Source organism: Triticum urartu, chromosome 7, assembly GCF_003073215.2.
Source record: "Triticum urartu cultivar G1812 chromosome 7, Tu2.1, whole genome shotgun sequence".
In the NCBI taxonomy this organism is placed as follows: Eukaryota; Viridiplantae; Streptophyta; class Magnoliopsida; order Poales; family Poaceae; genus Triticum; species Triticum urartu.
The window spans coordinates 586,401,206-586,426,225 of record NC_053028.1 but is presented as its reverse complement, the minus strand read 5'-3'; positions in this window follow the sequence as shown (position 1 = coordinate 586,426,225).

The following is a 25,020-nucleotide window of genomic DNA, read 5'->3' as shown; positions in this document are numbered from 1 at the left end:
CCAGCTCCGTGCGGAAGTTGTTGTAGGTGCTGAAGGTTACTGGGAGCCGGATCTGTCCCAAGGAGCTGGATGACCCGCCCCCAATGCTTGAGAAGGGTCGGCTGTGTTGCAGACGTTCCAGGGGTATGCAGAGGAGGATGAAGGCCTCGACTGAGAGCACGCTGAGGCCCGCGCCGCCATCGACGAATGTTCTAGTGACGGCCACCTGGCAGATGGTGGGGGTGCACAGCATGGGGAGCGCACCCGAGCAGGCCGAGTTGGACGGATGGTCCTCCGAGCTGAAGGTCAGGCCGGCATTGGGCGCCGCCCAGTCCAGGAGAGCCCCTTGCCGCGTGGAAGCGGCGCTGACCCGGCGGATGAACGGTTGACATGGTGACTTGTAGGCGGCGCCTGCGAGCCACCCAGGAGGGCCGCGACGACCGGGGGTGTTGGTGTAGTGCGATGGGCGGGGAAGAGGCTGCGGGGCTCTTCCCAGGAGGCCACGGAGGCTGCTGGCAGGGGGGCAGCCATGTGCGCGGAGCACCGGTGAGGGCCATGAGGAGCCAGTTGGCCATGACCCTATCGTCACCTCCGGCTTCGAGGAGGGCCTCCTCGCTCGCCAGCAAGAAGACCAGCGGATCTGTCGTGCCGCCATAGCGTGGCGGCGTCGTTGGCTTGAACTTGTCCGGCCACCGTACCCGTTGCAGGGCTGGGGCCAGGGCTCGGAGCCCCCTGGCCCCCGTGCTGGCGCCGGGGACCGGAGCGGGCGACGCGCTTCTCATCGCGAGGCAGGCCGTGGCGGTGGCGGAAGAGAAAATCCCAGTGCACCCCTACCTGGCGCGCCAAATGTCAGATTTCGGGTTCCAGCAGACCCTTGAGGTTCGAACACTGGGGTGCGCGCGGAGATTTCGCCTCCTACCTACCTGCACCCCTCCGCCTCGCTAAGATCTAAGCTATGGAAAGAACAACACAAGAGACACAGGGTTTATACTGGTTCGGGCCACCGTTGTGGTGTAACACCCTACTCCAGTGTGTGGTGTGGTGGATTGCCTCTTGGGCTAATGATGATGAACAATACAAGGAAGAACAGCCTCGCGAGGGTCTGTTCTTGGCTGGGGCGATGAACTGCTGGGAGGAGTTCAGTCACCCTTCTCTCTCTCTCTCGGATTTTGATCCCCCCTCCTACTATGGTGGCTAGTCCTATTTATAGAGGCCCTGGTCCTCTTCCCAAATATCGAGCGGGAAGGGAGCCAACAGTGGCGGGCTAATTTGAAGGGGGACAGCTAGTACCAGCTATCCTGACAAAAGTAGTCTTCGCCTGCACAAAGCTCTGGCGGTGATGCCGTCTTGGGCTCCACGATGACCTCCGTCTTGCAGTCCTCCTGGTCTTGGTCTTGTTGCACCGAAATGGAAACCTTTGCCTAATGCCTCAGTACTCCGCGGCTGCGCTTGCCCCCTTTGCACCAAAGAGGAAAGGAGGACACTGCGCGGGCTGGCACCCGCCTGGCGCCCTTGGTCGCCATGGCTTGCGTCACGGGCACCTCGTGAGGTACCCCGCCTTGATCTCTCTGCCTCCTCACGAGCCAGCCTGATGAGGCCGTGCCTGAGGAAGCTCTGCGTCGTCTGCCCCGCGAGGCTTGGCCCCTCGCGAGGGTCTTGGGTCTGTGTTGGTGAAGATGGGCCGTGCTGGGCCCCCCTTTGAGCCAAGCCGCGGGCCACAGGAAGGCAAGTCTGGGGACCCCCGTTCCCAGAACGCCGACAGACTAGGCATAATTCAAAAGGGTCAGAGCAAATCCAGAGTTTGCTGCGAAGAGTTTCAAGCAATCAGAACTTCAGAAGAAGAACATACACCCCCACCGTATGGGTGTGGCAGGATACTACGGCATGAAACTGATATGGGAACAGGAGAACAAAGAAGCAGTAGTGGCGGGTGGGAATCCGGCCTTTAGTGAAATCAAGGGAGAACGCGCCAGAGACTACTTGCGGGCACATGCAAAGAGGCGTGATGACGAAACTTATTACTTTGAAAACGCACATGACGCAAAACTGTATGAAGTGATGGTAGATGCTTCCAAGATCTCTAGAAGGTTCTACAGGAACTCAGGGCCATGTGACCTTTTGTCCATTGCTCTGGACACAAAGAGCCCCCTGGCCAATCAAGGGGTATAGGTGTTAATGTCCCGCACAAGAGGGCTTTCACACTCAGCAAAGAAGAGAGGCTTAGCATGAAAAAAGCGAGGAGTGAAATGAAGCAGAATGCATTGTTTGAAAAGTTGAAGAAGCAGATTTATCTGGCTGTTCTAAAAGATGTTGAGGAGTCGATGATGATGCAGAAGACTCTAACACTGACAGATAGCCAGTAGATGGCAGGGGAGGCGGGCATGGATGATGCTGCTTATTGTGCGACAACATTGCACAAGAGTAGCTGTGCATCAGCTGACCCCAGCGACACTGAGACTGTAGCTGCTCGTGATGATGCTATATCTGATCTATCTAGAATGAAAGACAGACTGAAATGTGTGCTTACACATTATGAAGGTACATTAAAATGTGCAACAGCCTGGGTTTTCCCCCCCTTCTTGGAAGATAGCTTCTTCTTGGACAATGTGCCATTGAAGCCGGGCTGTGTGAAGCGCTACGTGACTGAAGTAAATCCTGGATTCAATGAATTTGCCCTAAAGAATGTCCTAGGAGACTTCGATGAGCAAAGGACCTTGGGAGAAACACTGTTACATCACATCCAGTGGCCACGAAAGGAAATAGAGTTATCGATGAGATTCCTGAAGCCCCGCCAAGAGCAACCACTATCGCCCCTCAACCGGTGACGCTCTCCTTGCCAGAGCAGCTCTTGTGGGCTGATGCATCAACCTGTGATCAGTCGGACCGACTTTTTGGCGTACAGGTCATGTCATCCTCTGCCCCAAAGCAGCCAGTGGCAAGGCCTACAACTACTGATGATGCACCACCGGTTCAGATGTCGTCCGCTGAAGCAGCGGGGGGAGACCCAGCTGCAACACATGCTCAGTAGACGAACCTGGTGGAACAGACTGCTAAGTAGTATGATGCTTCGGAACCGCTTGCTAAGCAGTCTGTAGGTCCATAACCGACTGCTCATCAGTCTGTCGGTACGCGGGCGCGTGATCAGCATACCAATGCGTCAGCACTTCCTGCTCAGCTATCCAACGCGTTGGCATGGCCTCCTCAGCACACCGACAAGTTGGCACCACCTTCGCAGAAACCTGACATAGCTTCAACACGTGGTCAGCAGTCTGATGCCTCTGCTCCTACAGCCTAGCAGTCCATCACAGCAGCACCGCCAGCTCAGCGGTCTGGCATAGATAAATCGTCTGCTAAGTAGTCCGTCCAAGCTTCACCATCTGCTCGGCAGTCTACCGTGCAGGCAACCACACGTTCTGCCAGAAATGCTTCAAGTACCAAGAAGAAAGTGGCCAAAAAGGCTACACCCACGACCACGAGGAAGCGTAGCGGGAGAGTGAAGAGGAAAGAGAATGATTGCCTCTTACTTAAAGCACTCATCGCCCAGAACCAAATTAACAGCAGCTTGTTCGAATCGGAGAGTAATATTATTTCTGACGCCATGGGTGATGAAGAAGTACGTTTTTTGCTTGCTAAAAATAAAGCAGGCGTACTTGAAGCACGCAATTACATCCATGGCCAGCCATTTCTTGTTGGCGAATACTTTGATGAGTGCAGCTCTAGTTGTCGTGAGTTACATGAATATTGCATGGATCAAATGTCAGAAGGTCATCACCATTTGTTAGTCCACTACAACAGAGACCATTTCCGACACGATGTTGGTTCCATCATTATGAGTTTCGAGGACTTACATCTCTTCTTCAACTTCAACATGCTCGATGCCACTTTTGTTAGATGCGTGATTTTGTAAGTACTTAACAAACTCTGATCAACTTCTCCATACAAGGCTGTAAATGATAAACATCTAACATCATTTTAGTCCTCTCGGGAGATTGAACGCGCAGAGAAGACAAAGTGAGAGCGTGTATTTCATATATCGTACATTAGAAAATGGCACAACATTACATGAAAAGGACCGATGGGACTGGGCCGTTAACACGGTCCCCCGTATCTTTGAAAACACGTCCCATGCAGAATCATTTCTCTGGCCATATCATGAACGGTAAGTCAAGTAAACAACCATGCATACACTGATTGTCTTTCATATTTCGACATCATTCGTAAGTTCATGGCTTTCTTAATATGTAGCAATCAATGGATATTGGTATTCATTGTTCCAAACAAGAACACAATTTACTACATCGATGCTCTCAGAGATTCAACAAACGCTCAGGATCTGACGCATCTTTAGCAATTCTTGGATAGGTATTGAATTCTATGATGTTGAAATTAATTTGCATTCATATCTGGTTCAATAATTGATGTTGTCAAAATTCATCATCATTTGCAGTGTGCTCGCATTGTGGGAAACTAAAACAGGGAACCTATTCAAGAGGAAACTACCTCTGCAGCACGAGATTGTTTCTCCGGTAACACAGCGAAATCCATTATTTTCGGAAAATTTATCCAACAGTCTGCAAATACCTTTCCTTATGCTAGTCAAATGTTAAAGCTTCTAAATAAACCACTTTCTATTTTGTAAAAAGAAAAAATAATACATCTAACACCGGTTAGGTTGTTCCTAACAGGACAAATACATGACTAATTTTGTACAAAAATGTTTAGTGTCCTCAGCAAGAAGCAGGGACCAACCTTTGTGGATAGTCTGTTTGCAGAAACCTGATCTCCATCTGCAAATCTGCTGATAGTTGTGACGATCCACATGAATTAGTACCAGTAAGTCTATCTTAATTAATATCTTCTACTCCACTCATATGGCACATTCTGATCTTAAAAATACTGCAGCTCATCTTAAAACCGAGGACCCCTGAACCGCTCCCGGCTGGTGAATTGCTGATGGTTCGGAGATTTATCAGCGACTTCTTCCTGGATCACTACATCAATCCCACTGGTGATAATGAAGATTTCAGCATGTGTTCTCCTGAAACATTGAGTATGAGTTAGCCGCTAAACATATAACGCATGGATCCATTGTTTTCCATCTGATGAGGTCTTCGTATTTCATACACTATGATTAATTATCTAATGCATATATGTGTGGACAAATCATTGGAATTTAGCTACCATATGTTCAATGAATGTTCTTCCTGTGGACACTATTTGTTCAGTTGAATATTGTGGTGAATTTCCTTTTTGCATCCCGATTCAAAATGGGATATTTTTGTTTATTTGTTCAATTGAATATTGTGGCGAATTTGCTTTTTGCGTGCTGATTCAAAATGGGATATTTTTGTTTTAACTTGGCAATTGCTCCGCACAGGGTTCAACTAAATGAGTGTGTGCATACGTCAATCGTAGCGGAACCGTCGGTGATACACAGCATATCGCAAATGATTTGCAGCGCTACTACGTGTGCGTAGGTTCTCCGAAACCATTTGTGATATCGCGCTATCGCACACAAGAACTGGGAGTAAACCGTGCCTAATGCAAAATACAATCTCAGTCGTATTTTTTTCAGGAAACGTGTGGGATCCCAAACGAAAAGCACACATAACTCTTGCGGCAACCGTCGGTGATACCTAACAAATCACAAACGGTCTGCAGCACTTGTATGTCTGCGAAGGGGCTACTGAACCGTTCGTGATAGAATATTATCGAAACGGTAATTGTTGGAAAACGTGTGCGATGGAGTCTAGCATGGTAGACGGGTTACGCCGAAAACTCGTGTGCCATAGGGCACAAATCACACATAGTTCATATGTTGGCCCGTGTTCCTTACATACTGTTTCCCAAACGGTTCGTTACGACAGATCGTATGGTTTCACTACGTCATTAGAAACGCTTAATCACCGATACTGATACGTCTCCAACGTATCTATAATTTATGAAGTATTCATGCTATTATATTATCAACCTTGGATGTTTCATATGCATTTATATGCTATTTTATATGATTTTTGGGACTAACCTATTAACCTAGTGCCTAGTGCCAGTTTCTATTTTTTCCTTGTCTTTCAGTTTTACAGAAAAGGAAAAATATCAAACGGAGTCCAATTGACGTGCCATTTTTTGACGATTTTTTATGGACCAAAAGAAGACCCCGGACTAAAAGAGTTGGGCCAGGAGAGTCGCGGGGCATCCACGAGGGTGGGGGGTGCGCCCACTCCCCCCAGGCGTGTGGTCCTGCCTCATGGACGCCTCGAGCACCTCCTTGACGTGAGACCGACGCCAAAAATTCCTATAAATACAGAAACCTCGGAAAATTAACGTAGATCGGGAGTTCCGCCGCCAGAAGCCTCCGTAGCCACCGAAAACCAATCTAGGCCCTCTCCGGCACCTTGCCGAAGGGGACCATCATCACCGGAGGGCATGGAGGAGGATCCCGGAGGGGCCATCATCACCATGAAGGCCAAGGACCAGAGGGAGAACCTCTCCCCATCTAGGGGGGAGGCCATGGAGGAGGAAGCACAAGGGGGAGAACCTCTCCTCCTCTCTCTCGGTGGCACCGGAGTGCCATCGGGAGGGGAATCATTGCCGTGGTGATCGTCTTCATCAACATCACCATCATCATCATCACCCTCATCTCTTTTACGCGGTCCACTCTCCCGCACCCCATTGTAATCCCTACTTGAACATGGTGCTTTATGCCACATATTATGATCCAATGATGTGTTGCCATCCTATGTTGTTTTAAGTAGATATTTTTGTCTTTGGGTTGATTGATGACCTAGATTGGTATGAGTTGTATGTTTTACTTTGGTGTTGTCCTATGGTGCCCTCCATGTCGCGCAAGCGTGAGGGGTTCCCACTGTAGGATGTTGCAATACGTTCATGATTCGCTTATAGTTGGTTGGTGAGTGACTGAAACACAAACCCGAGTAAGGGGGTTGTTGCGTATGGGAATAAAGAGGACTTGATGCTTTAATGCTATGGTTGGGTTTTACCTTAATGATCTTTAGTAGTTGCGGATGCTTTCTAGAGTTCCAATCATAAGTGCATATGATCCAAGTAGAGAAAGTATGTTAGCTTATGCCTCTCCCTCATATGAAACTACAATAGTGATTACCGGTCTTGTTAACGATTGCCTAGGACAATTCCGCACACCGATCCACCATTACTCCACACTCGCTATTTATAATATTTAGTAATATATTCTAACTTCATTATAACAACACCTACTTTTATATTTTTAGCTCTCCGATATCATACAAAGTTATCCTCTTCATACCCACAACCTAGTTTTATTTCTCATTGCTAGTTGGAAGAAAACGTTCGGTGTACATAGAGTCGTATCAGTGGCAGATAGGGCTTGAGAGAATATTGATCTTACCTTTAGATCCTTGTGGGTTCGACACTCCATACTTATCACTTCCACCTTTGGAAATTGCTACGATGATTCCTTGTACTTGGGGATTATCAAGCTCTTTTCTGGCACCATTGCCGAGGAGTAATAGCGTGGGGTTGATTCTCCTGTATGCTTGTTTGCTTTCTTCACTAAGTAGATTTTGTTTTTTGTTTCTGTTTAGTTGTGGGTAAAACATAAAAAAAATTAAAAGAATGAAAATACCAAAAAAATTACTTGACTCTCATGCCTAAAAAGTTTTTCAAAAAGAGAAGTGATTGGAAAGTTATGCATTGAAGAAGTGAGGGTCGACCTTGAGCACTTGTGTTCATGCTCACGGAAAAAATGTAGAATTTTTCATGGAAGTTTCTCTGTAAATAATTATCCCCTTTTTATTATAAAATTAATGTGCCAAGCTTTGGTTTTAGGATGATTAGATTGCTTGTTTACTATGTGCAGAACAAAAACAGAAACTTTGGCTGTAGCGCGTGATTTTAAATTTTTTACTGGAAAGTCAAATAGGTCTGAAACTTTTTGCACATTACTTCTGTATAAATTTTTCAAATTTTCAAATTTATTTCATAATTTTTGGAGTTACAAAAGTTTACTAAACCTTCAGATTACTACAGACTGTGATGTTTTAGACAGATTCTGTTTTTCGTGTGTTGTTTGCTTATTTTGATGAATCTATGGGTAGTATCGGGGGGTATTAACCATGGTGAAGTTGGAATACAGTAGATATAGTTCTAATATGAAATTGTAATGAGTTTGCAACAGTACCTAAAGGTAGTGATTTGCTTTATTATACTAACGGATCTCACAAAGTTTTTGTTAAGTTTTTTGTGGATGAAGTGTTCGAAGAACGAGGAGTTACCAATGTGAAAAGAATAAAGAGAGGCAAGAGCTCAAGATTGGGGATGCCCAAGGCACCCCAAGTAAATATTCTAAGGATACTCAAGCATATAAGCTTGGGGATGCCCCGGTTGGCATCCCATCTTTCTTCTTCAACAATTATCGGTATACCTCGGTTTTTGTTTCCTTCACATGATTTGTGTCCTTTGTTTTTTTTGTTCTTCCTTTATGAACCATGCTAGTATGAGATAGACCTTCATTGATTTATAGAATGCTTCATGTGCTTCACTTATATCTTTTAAGTATGATCTTATAGAATTGCTCTTTGTGCTTCACTTAAATCTTTTGAGTATGGTTTTATAGAATGCTTTGTGTGCTTCACTTATACATTTCGAGCTTGGACATTGGTTAGTTTATATTAATTGTAGAAAGCTCTATGAACTTCACTTATATATTTTGGAGTATGAATAATACTATCATCTAAAGCGGGTTTGGAAGAGTGTCAACTCTAGGAACTAGTGATCCCACTATTCCGAGTGAGAAGAATTTTGCTTATGTGGAGAGTAGAAAAATTTCTATGCTTGTAGATCGTGAAAAGAATGCTTTATGTGATGGTTATATTGTTAAAATCATTCATGATGATACTGAAAATTATTATGAGGGAGGAATACATGCTTGTAGGAGTGCAATAATATCGAGTTTTTCTCTCTACGTGCTTAAAGTTTTGAAGTTATACTTGTTTTTCCTTCCTATGCTAGTTTGATTCTTGTTCCCATAAATTGTATTCTCACAAAATCCCTAGGCATAGGAAGTGGGTTAGTTTTAAATGTGCTAGTCATATTCTTCATGATGCTCTGTTTATGTTCAAGTCTTATCTTTCATGTGAGCATCATTGAAATCATCATGCCTAGCTAAAAGGCATTAAAGAAAAGCGCTTGTTGGGAGACAACCCAATATTTACCCTTATTGTTTCTGTGTGTTTACATGATTAAGCTATTGTATTAATCATGTTTTATAGCTTTTGTTTCAATAAAGTGCCAAGTAAGACCTTTGGGAAGACTTGGGTGAAAGTTAATGTGATCTTGCTGTAAAAAAAACAGAAACTTTGCACTCACGAGATTAGCTGCCATTTTTTACAGAAGAGTGCTTTGGTGCTGATTGTTTTTGAATAAGATTAATAGACAAATTACTCATGTACACAAATTTATTTCATAATTTTTTGAGTAAAATAAATATGGTTAGTGTTCAGATCATTACAGACTGTTCTGTTTCTGACAGATTCTGTTTTCATTGCGTAGTTTTCTTGTTTTCTAGTTTCTATGACTTATATTCCTCAATATAAATTATAGAAATGATATGGTACAGTAGGCACTGTGTGAGCACAATTACGATCTTTGTATTTGACAGTACCAAGGTGAATGGTTTACTCTTTATCATACTAACCTATCTCACGAAGTTCCGTTAAGTTTTGTGTGATTGAAGTTTTCAAGCTTTGGGTGAGATATCGATATGAGTAGAATAAGGAGTGGAAAGACCCTAAGCTTGGGGATGCCCAAGGCACCCCAAGGTAATATTCAAGCAAGAATCAAGCGCCTAAGCTTGGGGATGCCCCGGAAGGCATCCCCTCTTTCGTCTTCAAAACTATCGGTATACCTTACTCTGAGCTATATTTTTATTCGTCACATGATATGTGTTTTGCTTGGAGCATATTTTCAATTTTACTTGATGTTTCAATAAAATCATTGGATCCTAAATCTTAAATGAAAAAGAATCCTCCCATGGATAGTTAATTATTTGACTACTCAGTGTCCTTCACTCATATCTTTTTGGAGTAGTTTGTCATTACTCACGTGCTTCAGATATATCCTATGACTAAATGGTTGAATGAATTGAATATCATAAATCTCAATTTATATATGTTTCATATGCTTATACCATGGGGAGTAATGACTTCATATAGAATAAGTATAGTTAGTAAACTTATTGAAAGTTAGCAAACGTAGAATTGGTCACTTGAACAATTCATGAAAGAATATTGAAGGAGGAGAGATTTCACATATAAATATACTATCTTGGACATCTTTTGTAATTGTGAGCACTCATTAAAATATGACATGATAGAAGGTTGATGTCAGACAAGGAAGACAACGTAATGGGTTATGTTTTGTTATATCCGAAATTATATTGTCTTGGATCATCCAACATGTTGAGCTTGCTTTTCCCCCTCATGCTAGCCAAATTCTTTGCACCAAGTCGAGATACTACTTGTGCTTCCAAACATTCCTTAAACCAGTTTTGCCATGAGAGTCCACCATACCTACCTATGGATTGAGTAAGATCCTTCAAGTAAGTTGTCATCGGTGCATGCAATAAAAATTGCCCTCTAAATATGTATGATCTATTAATGTGGAGAAAATAAGTTTTATACGATCTTGTGATGTGGAAGAAATAAAAGTGACGGACTGCATAATAAAGGTCCATATCACAAGTGGCAATATAAAGTGACGTTATTTTGCATTAAGATTTTTTGCATCCAACCATAAAACCGCATGACAACCTCTGCTTCCCTCTGCGAAGGGCTTATCTTTTAATTTTATCTTCTACCTTATGCAAGAGTCATGGTGATCTTCACCTTTCCTTTTTACATTTTATCCTTTGGCAAGCACATTGTGTTGGAAAGATCCTGATATATATATATATATATATATATATATATATATATATCCAATTGGATGTAAGTTATCATGAACTATTATTGTTGACATTACCCTTGAGGTAAAAGGTTGGGAGGAGAATCTATAAGCCCCTATCTTTCTCTATGTCCGATTTAAACTTTGAACCCATAAATATCACGTCAGTGTTAGCAATTGTGAAAGATTAAATGATAGTTGAGTATGTGGAGTTTGCTAAACCAAAGCTCTGACATAGACCCTTCCTGAAAATAAGATAAATTCCAATTGTTTGATGACTGAGAATATAGTTTGTTAGTTTAAAGAAATTTTATGATCTATACTTTAACATGTAAATAGCTGGTTACTTGATCATGAAAAGTTTTATGAAGATGAGCTACTGTTATGTTATATAATGGAGTTATGGAAAGTGATTGAAACTATCATTGACGAAACTTATGCACTTGCTAGCATTCACACTTCATAAATTATTTCTTTTTATCATTTACCTACTCGAGGACGAGCAGGAATTAAGCTTGGGGATGTTGATACGTCTCCAATGTATCTATAATTTATGAAGTATTCATGCTATTATATTATCAACCTTGGATGTTTTATATGCATTTATATGCTATTTTATATGATTTTTGGGACTAACCTATTAACCTAGTGCCCAGTGCCAGTTTCTGTTTTTCCTTGTTTTTGAGTTGTACATAAAAGGAATATCAAATGGAGTCCAACTGACGTGCCAATTTTTGACTTTTTTTAGGGACCAAAAGAAGACCCCTGAGTAAAACAGTTGGGCCAGGAGAGTCCCGGGGCGTCCATGAGGGTGGGGCGCCCCCCCCCCCCCCCCCCAGGTCCTGCCTCGTGGACGCCTCGGGCACTTCCTTGACGTGAGACCGACGCCAAAAATTCCTATAAATATAGAAACCTCGGAAAATTAACCTAGATCGGGAGTTCCGCCGCTAGAAGCCTTCGTAGCCACCGAAACCAATCTAGGCCCTCTCCGGCACCCTACCGGAGGGGGCCATCATCACCGGAGGGCACGGAGGAGGATCCCGGAGGGGCCATCTTCACCATGAAGGCCAAAGACGAGAGGGAGAACCTCTCCCCATCTAGGGGGGGAGGCCATGGAGGAGGAAGCACAAGGGGGAGAACCTCTCCTCCTCTCTCTCGGTGGCACCAGAGTGCCATCGGGAGGGGAATCATCGCCGCGGTGATCGTCTTCATCAACATCACCATCATCATCATCACCCTTATCTATTTTACGCGGTCCACTCTCCCGCACCCTGCTGTAATCCCTACTTGAACATGGTGCTTTATGCCACATATTATGATCCAATGATGTGTTGCCATCCTATGATGTTTTGAGTAGATAATTTTTGTCTTTGGGTTGATTGATGACCTAGATTGGTATGAGTTGTATGTTTTACTTTGGTGCTATCCTATGGTGCCCTCTGTGTCGCGCAAGCGTCAGGGGTTCCCGCTATAGGGTATTGCAATACGTTCATGATTCGCTTATAGTGGGTTGGTGAGTGACTGAAACACAAACCCGAGTAAGGGGGTTGTTGCGTATGGGAATAAACCCGAGGGCCATAGGTTTCACTAGTGGCTTCTCTCAAGAGCATAAGTATTCTACGGTGGGTGAACAAATTACTGTTGAGCAATTGACAGAAATGAGCATACCTATGAGAATATCTAGGCATGATCATGTATATAGGCATCACGTCTGTGACAAGTAGACCGAAACGATTCTGCATCTACTACTATTACTCCACTCATCGACCGCTATCCAGCATGCATCTAGAGTATTAAGTTAAAAACAGAGTAACGCTTTAAGCAAGATGACATGATGTAGAGAGATAAATTCATGCAATATGAAATAAACCCCATCTTGTTATCCTCGATGGCAACGATGCAATACGTTCCTTGCTGCCCCTTCTGTCACTGGGAAAGGACACCGCAAGATCGAACCCAAAGCTAAGCACTTCTCCCATGGCAAGAAAAACCAATCTAGTAGGCCAAACCAAACTGATAATTCGAAGAGACTTGCAAAGATAACTAATCATACATAAAAGAATTCAGAGAAGATTCAAATATTATTCATAGATAGACTTGATCATAAACCCACAATTCATCAGTCTCAACAAACACACCGCAAAAAAAGAATAAGATTACATCGAATAGATCTCCACAAGAGAGGGGGAGAACTTCGTATTGAGATCCAGAAAGAGAGAAGAAGCCATCTAGCTAATACTATGGACCCGAAGGTCTGAGGTAAACTACTCACACTTCATCGGAGAGGCCATGATGATGTAGAAGCCCTCCGTGATGACGGCCCTCTCCGGCGGAGCTCCGGAACAGGCCCCAAGATGGGATCTCATGGATACAGAAAGTTGCCGCGGTGGAATTAGGTTTTTGGCTCTGTTTCTGTTCGTTTGGGTGTACGTAGGTATATATAGGAGGAAGAAGTACGTCGGTGGAGCTTCGGTGGGCCCACGAGGGTTGGGGCGCTCCTGGGGGTATAGGGCGCGCCCCCCTACCTCATGCCCACCTCGAAGCTTCCTTGGCGTAGGGTCCAAGTCTCTTGGGTCATATTCGGGAAGAAAATCATGTTCCAGAAAGGTTTATTCCGTTTGGACTCTGTTTCTTTGAAACACTGAAATAGGCAAAAAACAGCAATTCTGGGCTGGGCCTCCGGTTAATAGGTTAGTCCCAAAAATAATATAAAAGTGGAAAATAAAGCCCAATATAGTCCAAAACAGTAGATAATATAGCATGGAGCACTCAAAAATTATAGATACGTTGGAGACGTATCAGGCCGCAGGCGGTTGGGGCCCGTGGCGCTCCACACTTGCCCTTTGGCTTCGTCTCGAAGCCAAGTTCGAGCGCGCCTTGGGCCTGGGGGCTACTGTCGGTGTCCTGGGAACGGGGGTACCCAGACTTGCCTGCCTGCGGACCACGGCGTGGCTCAGCCGGTGGCCTGGTACGGCCCATCTTCATTAGCAACCACTGAAGACCCTCGCGAGGGGCCAAGCCTCGCGAGGCGGACGACGCCAAGACCTCCTAGGGGCGTCCTCACTAGGCTGGCTCCCGAGGAGTGGAGATATCTATGCAAGGGGCGCCTTGCAAGGTTCACGTGACGTGAGCCATGACGACCAAGGCCAGGTGGGCGCCAGCGGGCGCGGAGTACCAGCTTCCTCTTTGGTGCTAAAGGGGCAAGCGCAGGCGAGGAGTCCTGAGGCATCAGGCAAATGTTTCCATATCGGTGCAATGAGACCAAGACTAGCAGGACGGCAGGACGGAGGTCACCGTGGAGCCCACAGTGTTGTCACCACCAGAGCCTTTGGCAGGCGAAGACCACCTTTTGTCAGGATAGCTTGTACTAGTTGTCTCCCTTCAAAATTGGTCGTTGTGGGATCCCTTCCCGCAAAATATTTGGGAAGAGGACCAAGGCCTCTATAAATAGGACTAGCCACCACCATAGTAAGGGACCGGATCCTGGATTGGACTCATTCCACCGAGGCAAACACACGAGCTCACCAAGCTCAAGAACACCTCTCCTCAGGAGGCTGTTCCGACCTTGTACTAGTTCATCCTCAGCCCACAAGGCAATCCACCACACCACACTAGAGTAGGGTATTACACCACAATGGTGGCCTGAACCAGTATAAACCCTCGTGTCTCTTGTTCTTTGGGTTCATCGAGCTAGGCGTTGAGATCGTTGTGAGAGCGAGCTTGGGAGAGAGAGATCTTCGTGCACACCCCACTGTTCGAACCTCGAGCGTTTTCCAGAACCCCTAATCCGACAAGGTTCAATCCACTGCCCCCGTTCATGAGTGCTTTAGTGAGCCGGAAGTCGTCCACAATTGGGTTTAGAACTAAAGCGGCTGGTGCTCGGACTGATCAGGCCTGTGGTTCATCAGTGGCGTTGAAAGTTATCGCCATGTAGTTCCAAGGGTTTATTGCGGCTACTTGGTTAACTTCGGCAAGGTCGCGGAGTGCCCTTTTACGCTGATTATTTGAAGAAAAGGTCTCAAAGATCGTAAATACATTGAGATCGTTATCCTCTGAGGAGTACTTTTCTGGGGTACTGTTAGTGAGGATGGCCTCACCGCTTTTAGCCACCTGGCAGAGTTTCCAACATGTCCGAAGGCTATGTGTTGGTTAGGAATTTGGTATTGTGTGTATCTGACAAGGCTTGTCGAGCCATTCGTCAAGGACAGTGTAACGCCCCGAGACCGTTGAGCCAGGTGTCCTCCAGTTATTCGCTGTTGTTGCCTTGTCATTCGCATGCCTGTTGCATCTTGTCATGTCATCAGGTGCATTGCATCATCATGTTTTCAAAACGTGCATTAGTCCGGGTCTCCCAGTTCCGTCCGTTTTCCGTTCTGAACCCAGACACACTTGCACGCGCCCGCGGCATGTCCAAAATAGTATTTTATAAGTGGCCGGAAAATGTTCTCTGAATGGGTTTAAAGTTGGCATGCGGTCTTATTTTAGTGTAGGTAGACCGCCTGTCAAATTTCATCGCGTTCGGAGTTCGTTTGATGCCCCAACGTATAACTATAGCGGCATTATAGTCGGTCAAACGTCGGACGTTTTCGGTCTCCGAAACAGTCGCCGGGCCTCTATCTCTCTTCTCTCCTCTCTGCCCGAGGCCTTCTGCACAACCCACACGCTCCAACCTACCCCTCCTCGTGTCCGGAGCCGTCGGATCGCGATCGGAGGCTCCGAAAACCCCCGTAAACCCCCTAACCCTAGAACCTGCCCTATATAAACCACCTCCCCTTCCATTTTCGGGCAGCTACCTACCCCTCCTCCTAAAATTCCGCGCTCCTAATCATCAGCCGCCGCCTCCACCTTGTTTTACGCAGCCACCCTCTTCCCCGCCGCCACTTGGCACCTCCTCCTCCACCACCAGCCGTCGTGGCCCGTGAAGCCCATCCGGGGCCCGCCCAGGCCCGGATCTCTCCACTGTCGCCTGTACGCTGCTCCTGAGATGTCCCGCTCGTTCTGGATCGGGAGAGCCTCCCAAGCTCCTCTCGCTCGATCTGGAGCATCTCCGCACCGGCCGAGCCTTCTCCTCCTGACCTCGTCGCTGGTGAGCGCCGTCGTGGGACAAGCCGGCCAGGCCAGTACCCCGCCCCCCTGCGCCTTCCCTGACCGTCTTCCTCTCCTCCTCCCTCTAACCTCTCTCTGTCCCGCCATGTTCAAGGTCCCCCATGGCCACCGGATCTGGGTGCCCCGTTGTCGTCCTGCTCATTTTCGGCCTCCCCTGCCGCTGCCTCGCCCGAATCAGGTGGATCCGGCGAGTTCTTCGCCGCCGCCGTCCGCATCAAGTTCCGGTTCGTTCCCTGCTTCAGGAACGAGAGGACGAGGCGCCCGTTCGCCCGCGCCTCGCGTTGACCACGCCTTCTCCAAGTCCAGTGCCAGCTCGTGCTTGGGCCACCTCCCATTCGTTCGTTGACCATAGGCCCAGCCAGCGCCAGGAGGGCCCAGCTTCCTCCGTGGCCTGCCCGCACCGCGCCTGCACCGAGGCCCAGCCGCCTACCTTGTCCAGCCCAGCACCGACGGGCCAAGGCCCATGGGTGAGGCCACACCGCAGCGCCCCTCCTCTATTTTTTTCTCTTGTTGGGCCGGCCAGTTTCGGCCCGATGTATATTTTTTTCTGCTATGAACGAATTTTGCTATTCACAGAAAAACTGCATATTTACAGGTTACCCCTTGTTGTTCATGCATTTAATAACTAATGAACTGTGCATCGGATTAAAATGTTTCAAAAATGTTAAATGCTTAGAATTGCATCTAGTTTCATAATATGCAACTTTCATGCATGTTTGAAATGTTTAAAATGATGTTTGTTTAAATTTGCTTAAATAACTTATTAAAATGTTTTAATTCATAACTAAATAACCGTAGCTCCAAACCTAACAAACATTATATGTAAATGGGGTGGAAAAATGCCTAGTTAAACATGGTGGCATCACTTTGCATGTTTAACAACTCTAAAATTGTGTTTAGGGCAGAACAGTACCAAACCTAATATATGCATATGGGGATTTACCAGAAATGTTGTTCGTTGCTTCCGGCCTCATTTAAACTTGACTAGATAGGTAGTTTTAGTTTGCTTCACCCTCTTGCCATGTTAATCAACATTTAATATTGTTGGGTACATAAACAAGATCGAACTAAATACGTTATGTGGTGTTTTGGCAATATGCACCCCGATGCATATTGAGCTCCACTTAATTTGTAGGATTGTTTGTGCACTTTGCCATGCCATGCCTCATTAAACCGGACATGCATCATACTTGTTTGCGCATCGTGCCATGCTTATGTGGTGGTTCTTTACTATGTTGCGTGCTTCTTTCCGGTGTTTCTTCTTCGGGTTGGTTCCGATAACGTCGCATTTGTGAGGACCCGTTCGACTACATCTGTTTGCCTTCTTCTTGGACTCGTTCTTCTTCCTTGTGGGATTTCAGGCAAGATGACCATACCCTCGAAATCACTTCTATCTTTGGTTGCTAGATGCTCGCTCTTTTGCTATGCCTATGCTGCGATACCTACCACTTGCTTATCATGCCTCCTATATTGTTGAACCAAGCCTCTAACCCACCTTGTCCTAGCAAACCCTTGTTTGGCTATGTTACCGCTTTGCTCAGCCCCTCTTATAGCGTTGTTAGTTGCAGGTGAAGATTGAAGTTTGTTCCTTGTTGGAACATGGAGATGTTGTTCCTTGTTGGAACATGGTTACTTGTTGGGATATCACGATATATCTTATTTAATTAATGCATCTATATACTTGGTAAAGGGTGGAAGGCTCGGCCTTATGCCTGGTGTTTTGTTCCACTCTTGCCGCCCTAGTTTCCGTCATATCGGTGTTATGTTCCCGGATTTTGCGTTTCTTACGCGGTTGGGCTATTATGGGAACCCCTTGACAGTTCGCCTTGGATAAAACTCCTCCAGCAATGCCCAACATTGGCTTTACCATTCGCCACCTAGCCTCTTTTTCCCTTGGGTTTCGCAGACTCAAGGGTCATCTTTATTTTAACCCCCCCTCCCCGGGCCAGTGCTCCTCTGAGTGTTCGTCCAAACTAGAGCCCTGTGCAGCGCCCCCTCGGGGAAACTCGAGGTTTGGTTTTAGTTGTATGGAGCGCTCATCTAAGTGTGCCCTGAGAACGAGATATGTGCAGCTCCTATCGGGATTTGTCGGCACATTCGGGTGGTGTTGCTGGACTTGTTTTATCATTGTCGAAGTTGTCTTGTAGAACCGAGATACCGAGTCTGATCGGAATGTCTCGGGAGAAGGTATATCCTTCGTTGACTGTGAGAGCTTGTGATGGGCTAAGTTGGGACACCCCTGCAGGGATTTGAACTTTCGAAAGTCGTGCCCGCGGTTATGGGCAGATGGGAATTTGTTAATGTCCGGTTGTAGAAAACCTGTAGTTGACCTTAATTAAAATACATCAACCGTGTGTGTAACCGTGATGGTCTCTTCTCAGCGGGGTCCGGGAAGTGAACACGGTGTTGGAGTTATGCTTGACGTAGATTGTTCTAGGATCACTTCTTGATCATAGTTTCTCGATCGTGCTTTGCCTTCTCTTCTCGCTCTCATTTTCATATGTTAGCCACCATATATGCTAGTCGCTTGCTGCAGCTCCACCTCATACCTTTTACCTTACCCATAAGCTTAAATAGTCTTGGTCACGAGGGTGCGAGATTGCTGAGTCCCCGTGACTCATAGATACTTCCAAAACCAGCTTGCAGGTGCCGATGAGTCTGTGCAGGTGATGCAACCAAGCTCAGGAGGAGCTCGTTGAAGATCTTGTCCTTTGTGTTGTTTCGTTCTAGTTGATCAGTAGTGGAGCCCAGTTGGGGTCGATCAGGGACCTTGTCGCATTTGGGGTTCTTCTTTTATATTGGTTCCGTAGTCGGACCTTGATTGTATTTGGATGATGTAATGCTTTATTCATGTATTGTGTGAAGTGGCGATTGTAAGCCAACTATGTATCTCTTTCCCTTATGTATTACTTGGGTTGTGTGAAGATTACCTCACTTGCGACATTGCTTTCAATGCGGATATGCCTCTAAGTCATGCTTCGACACGTGGGAGATATAGCCGCATCGAGGGCGTTACAAGTTGGTAATCAGAGCCTTCCCCGACCTTAGGAGCCCCCACTTATTGATCGATTTTAGCAGCCGTTGTTGAGTCTAGAAAAATGTTTGAGTCATTTAGGATTATATATATCGGAGAGTTAGGACTTCTTTTTACTCCTCAGTCCCTTCGTCACTCTGGTGAGGCATCCTGACGTAGAGTTTTGACTCTTCTCTTCTCAAATTTCACTAAAAAAATTTAGGATCACGCGGGTATCTTGGAATCGTTCCGATGGTTTTGTGACGAGAACATTGTCTTGGTGCCTCCTGTCAGGGGTTTTGTGACAGTGTCCCGGGGAGTTGAGCTCCGAGGTGTTGTCGTCACAATTTAATCGTTGCAGTTCTGGAATACCTGAGTTTAGTTCGCCGACATCGAAAATCTCTTTTATGCAGTTGTTGGTGAGATAACCTCGACGCCACCCAGTACTGGGGCGGGAGTTCGGGAGTATTGCCATAACTTGTATAACGGATGCTTTTCGAAGGTTGAGGTAGATGATTTCCGAAGGTTTCTTGGTTATGTGTTGAAGGATGGATACAGCTGGATGTAGGATTTGCTAGTTTGGGTGAGATATTATGCTTCCCCTGTATCCCCAACACCTGATTGCATAACCGGGAAAATTTCGGGAGTTTATAAGTGGGAATTCAAGTAGCTCTTAGGATATCTTTCCAACATATGTATGATATGAAATTGGGGTTCGACGTCTAGTGGTCCGCCTATTCACGGTCGGTTTTACAGTAGTCTCGTTGTGTCTTAAAGAGTCCTTGGCTATGCCGACTCAGGGACGCTTCATATGTCATGTGCACTACCTTGTACATGATGGTGCTGTACGATCGAGCCCGTGTAGGCCCCACCACGAAAACTTCGGACGAAATCTCTATCATATGTTTGTTCCGGCTTATTCTGCAAGACAATCCTTTGTTTTTGTTTCGAGTTGTGGTATTCGAGTTGCTTCAATGTCAAGTGTTGATTCCATACCTTCCCCAAATGGTGTTCTCATACTCCGATGTGGATATCAATCCTTCTTGATCATCAAGATTGTCTTGTCAATCCTTTTCACCGGCGTGTTTCTCTTCTAGTGGATCCGATCACTTCAACAGTCGCAAGATCTATTACTAGTCCTTCTCAACGGTGTTGTTTTCATTCATCTCCAAGTTGCTTTTGTTTTTCCCGCCGACCCACCCCTTTTCTTCAAGGACTCAGATTTCTTATTCTAGTATCCATCTTATTGATGTGAAGTCTCTCCATTCTTTTCTATCAGTATTCTTATCCGGTGATTCTCAAGAAGATGCTAACGAAGCTTCAAGTTCGTCACTCTTCACTCGTTTTCTTCTCCGGTGGTTTCAAGTCAAGCTTTGTTGATCATATCCTTTCCTTGTTGCAAATACCTTCTCATGTCGATGCACCTCATAATCTTTCACCGCTCGCTATTCTATTGTTCCGGAGTGATGAAGATACCTCAGAAGATGTTGGAGTTTATTCTCATTCTTTCAAGATCTTTCGAGAATGCTATCTTATTCAAGCCCATTTAATTCAACCGGTGCTTTCTCTCTTGTAAATCGTTCAACGGTGTTTCTTTTGAGTGGGCCCTAACCCACAGGTCTTTTCCCAGGATCTTACCTGACTCTTCTTATTTCTCGGAGATATCCTCAAATTTCTTTTCGAAGTTTGACATAAGAATGATTTATCATCAGTCAAATGTCTTTCTCCAAGATCTTTCAATTTTTTTTTCATAGTTGGCTCATCCTCTTCGCTCTTGTTTCTTCCGGAGTGCCTCAATAATTCATGGTGGTGTTTCAGTCGTCATTCTCAGATTTTGAAGACCAAAGAAGAGTTTAAACTCCATATCTTATCCATTCTCTCAGAGATTCGTGATTCTAGCTTGTTGCCATCCTCTCATTATTATTTGCGATTGTGGGAATTATTTTCACCCAATCCAGAGTAATTCAGGGTATTTTCAGTTTGATTCTTCGGAGCCTATCATCTCATATTAATTCATTCTCAGCCTTCGGTTATCATTCTCCAATCTTACCGGTGCATCATTCAAATTTCTCTAATCAGCTCGGGATCTCTTTGTTCACTTGTATCTAAATTCTCTCAAGTATCTTCTTTCGTTCTCTAATTCTTACCGGTGGTTCTTCATCTTTTATTCGTTCATTTTCAATTTTTACGGTGGTTCGTTGAAGACCTTCTCAAGTTGACGTTATATCTATCTTAACCCTTTCTACGCGGATAAGTAGTATGCCAAATCCGTTGCTTGTCATCAATTAAATTGGTGAAGGATACGCATATCATAATTCTTATTCTTGTTTCATCCTAATGATTAATTCTTATTCCGGAGGCCCTTCAAACTCTCGGTTTCATTTGTTTCATCTTCTCTTTTTGCCCGGAGTTCCAACCTCTTGCAATTATATTATCACGGAGTTCTCTATCTAAATCATTGTGAGGCTTCAATCTTATTCTTTTCATCATTCAATTAGTTTGGATCATTCTTTTATTACCGGAGTTCTTCATGAGGGTTCTACATGATGGTTCATCAAGGATTTAATCCCTTCTCAAATTTTTTCATCAAGATTCTTTTCTAAGAGCTCAAGCTTTCTTGATATTGTAATCCGGAGTGCATTCTTTCTTCCCTATCATTGGAGGTGGTATTATGTCATTCTTGATAATTTGAGTTCATGTTTCATGATTCACATGTTGTTAAGAATGAGGTATTTTAAATCCATCTATCTCTTCTTTGGAGTTATCTTGGGTTATATTTCACCTAAAGCCTTCCCTAAGGATTGCTGCTATTATGGTGATTATAAATGACCCAAGTCCTTCATTTATCTTCCCGGTGAAATAAGTTTCTCGCCTCCTAGTTCATATCAATCCAATCTATTGTTTTCGTTAGTGGCAGAATTTTCACCTCATAAAGTTTGAGATGGTCTCCATAAGCCCACTACAACCTTGTTCTTTTCTTGTTGTTAATCCAACAAATCCATTCCAGCATTTGTTGTAAGCATTCCCTCCCAAGATCTTGTTCCCCTCCGTCCATTCCATTCCATTCTTTCATTTCTTCCGGAGGCTTTGTGATGTTGCTCTCTTCAACCGGAGTATTGTGCCCCTTTGCTCAAGCTCTTTCATTTTATCAAGTCTTTCATCTCTTTTCAACCGGAGTGCTACCCAAATCGGTTCTTTCTTTTCCTCTTTCTTAACGAAGTGCTTTCAATTTCGCTCATCGTCGTTTCTTCCTTTCTTTCAATTTGTGTAAACTTTTCAAGGTTCGTGGTTTCACTCGTTTGTCAAAGAAGCAACTTAGTTTTATCTCTTCTCTTTCTCTTCCGTTTTCCCTCCGGTGCCATTCTAGATCTCGGGATGAGATCCTCTCGTAGTGGTGGAGTGTTGTAACGCCCCGAGACCGATGTGCCAGGTGTCGTCCAGTTATTCGTTGTTGTTGCCTTGTCATTGCTTGTGTTTCATGCATTGCATATCATGTCATCTCGTTCATTTCATTTGCATCCGTGTTCGTCTCATGCATCCGAGCATTTTCCCCGTTGTCCGTTTTGCATTCCGGCGTTCCGTTCTCCTCCGGTGGCCATTTCTACCTTCTTCTCGTGTGTGGGGATTAAACATTTCCGGATTGGACCGATACTTGCCAAGGGACCTTGGTTTACTACCGGTAGACCGCCTGTCAAGTTTCGTACCATTTGGACTTCGTTTGATGCTCCAACGGTTCACCGAGGGACCGAAAAGGCCTCATGTGTGTTGCAGCCCAACACCCCTCCATTTTGGCCCAAAACCCACCTAAACCCCTTCCATCCTCTCGGTCGTTCAATCACGATCGCGTGGCCGAAAACCGCACCTCATTTGGACTCTCCTAGCTCCCTCTACCTATAAATATGTGGCTTCCCCCGAATTTTTCGGATCTTTCCCTACCCTAACCCTAGTCTCCGTCCTCCTCCAGCCGCCGGACGTGCCCGACCGGGCTGGACATGTCCGCCCGCCGCCGCGCGTCCAACCGCCGCTCGCCACGTGTCCTCCCGCCGCCCGGCACCGTGCCGGCCCGCCCGGCCCGCAGCGGGCCCCCGCGGCCCAGCCACCGCCGCCGCCGCCCGCGTTCTCCTCTTCGCCGCGCCGCCCTTCGCCACACTTGCACCGGCCGCCGCGCCTCCTCTCGTCGGCGACTTCGCCAACCCGAGCCGCCGTGTTTGCCTCCTGCCGGCGAGCCACCTCCGCGCCTCACCTCACCGGTGCATCGCCTCGCCGCCGCCCGACGTCGCCGGCGCCGCCGCCTTCTTCCGCACCGCCCTGCTCGTCTCCGGTCGCCGGTGCCAGCCGCCGTCTCGCCGGCGTCGTCCATGGGCGTCCTCCCCGCCCTCTTCTCCGGCGAAGGCCCGGCCCCGCCTCGGTTCACGCGCCGCCCCGATCCGGATCTGAGAGGTTGACTTTTTCTCCTCGAGATTTCACCAAGTCCCCGAATTCCCAGATTCATATTTTCATGTTCGTTGCATCGTAACTTTGCATCCGTAGATCCGATTTGCGCGTATAGCATATCAAAATGTTCGCCTCAGAGTGTACATCATTTCATTCCATTGCATCATTTTTATTTGAGTTCATCTTGATGCCCGAAATGCTGTTAGAAGAGTGCTACTTGAGATAATTGTCAGATCTGCAGCTCCATTTAGATATTTGTCATTTTTGCCATGATTATTGTGTGCATGATATGACCATGAGCTCTACATGAGTTTTGTTATATGTTTTTCCATCTATCCAAAGGTGCAACCCATATATTTTTGTGATGTGTGTGGTGACTAGCACAAGCTTGCAAAGTGGTGCATTCGTTAATGCTGATTTCGGGGACTTAGCATTTCCACTAAGTCCTTGAGCTGTTTATCTCATATGGCCATATGTTCATGTTGTTTCCTAGTGATCCGTGCCTCTTTTGAGGATGATCAGTAAGGATGTTTTGTTAATCTTGTAGTGCTCTATCCATCCATGTCTTTGTTTGCAATTATGGAGCACCCTCGCTTGAGTCAATCGAGCTCTACTTTTGTCATTTCGTGAATCTGGGCAGATTGTCTACTTGTTACCTATTTTGCCGAGGATGTTGTAGTTGATCCGTGCATGCTATGTTATTGTTCTTGCCATGTCTAGCTTTCATTTTGTGTATTCTTGATGGGTGTATGCTTAGTTTGTCATGACTTGCTACGTAGTGAGTGCATCGAGCTCGTAAACATGCCTACTTGATATCTGTTTTCAGCATGCTCCAGTTTTCACTAACTCTGAGAACTGATTATGTTTTTGCCATGTTAACATGCTTGCAATTGTATTTTCTGATCCCTTTTGGCTCAAGGTCACTAAGGGACTTTTGTTAAGCTCTTTGAGTAGCTCCATGCCATGCCTTGCCTTGCCATGTTAAGTTCCTGTAGCATATAGTTTTCATGCTCCAAAGAGTGCTATCTGATCTAAAATTCCAGACAAGTGTTAATTTCACTAAGTCTGAAATCTGTTTGCCAATTACATTTTTGCCATGCTTGTTTGAACCTGTTAATGGATGAATTGGCCGTAGCTCAGTGCTAGTATTTTGTTAAGCTTCTTGAGTGGATCCCTGCCATGTATTTTGATGCCATGTTTGGGTGCTGTAGCATATTCATCTTATTGCATTTAGATGGCTACTTGCTGTAAATCACAGAACGTGGTCATATTTGAATTGCTTGCCATCAGGGCCGTCTCCAGGAATTCGGGGCCCTGGTGCAGAACCCGAAATGAGGCCCTAGAATTTTTAGAATAGATGATTTGTTTACAAAAGAAATATGAACGAATTCAAACACTCCATGAGTTAAAGGTCTACCAAGATAACAAAATGAAAAAAGGGATTGAACCCTGAATTTTGAACGAGCAACTAGCTTGGAAATCTTGGTGTGTGACAACTTAATCAACAAGCCTATTATTTATATTCCCTAGAAAAACTGGATTGATGA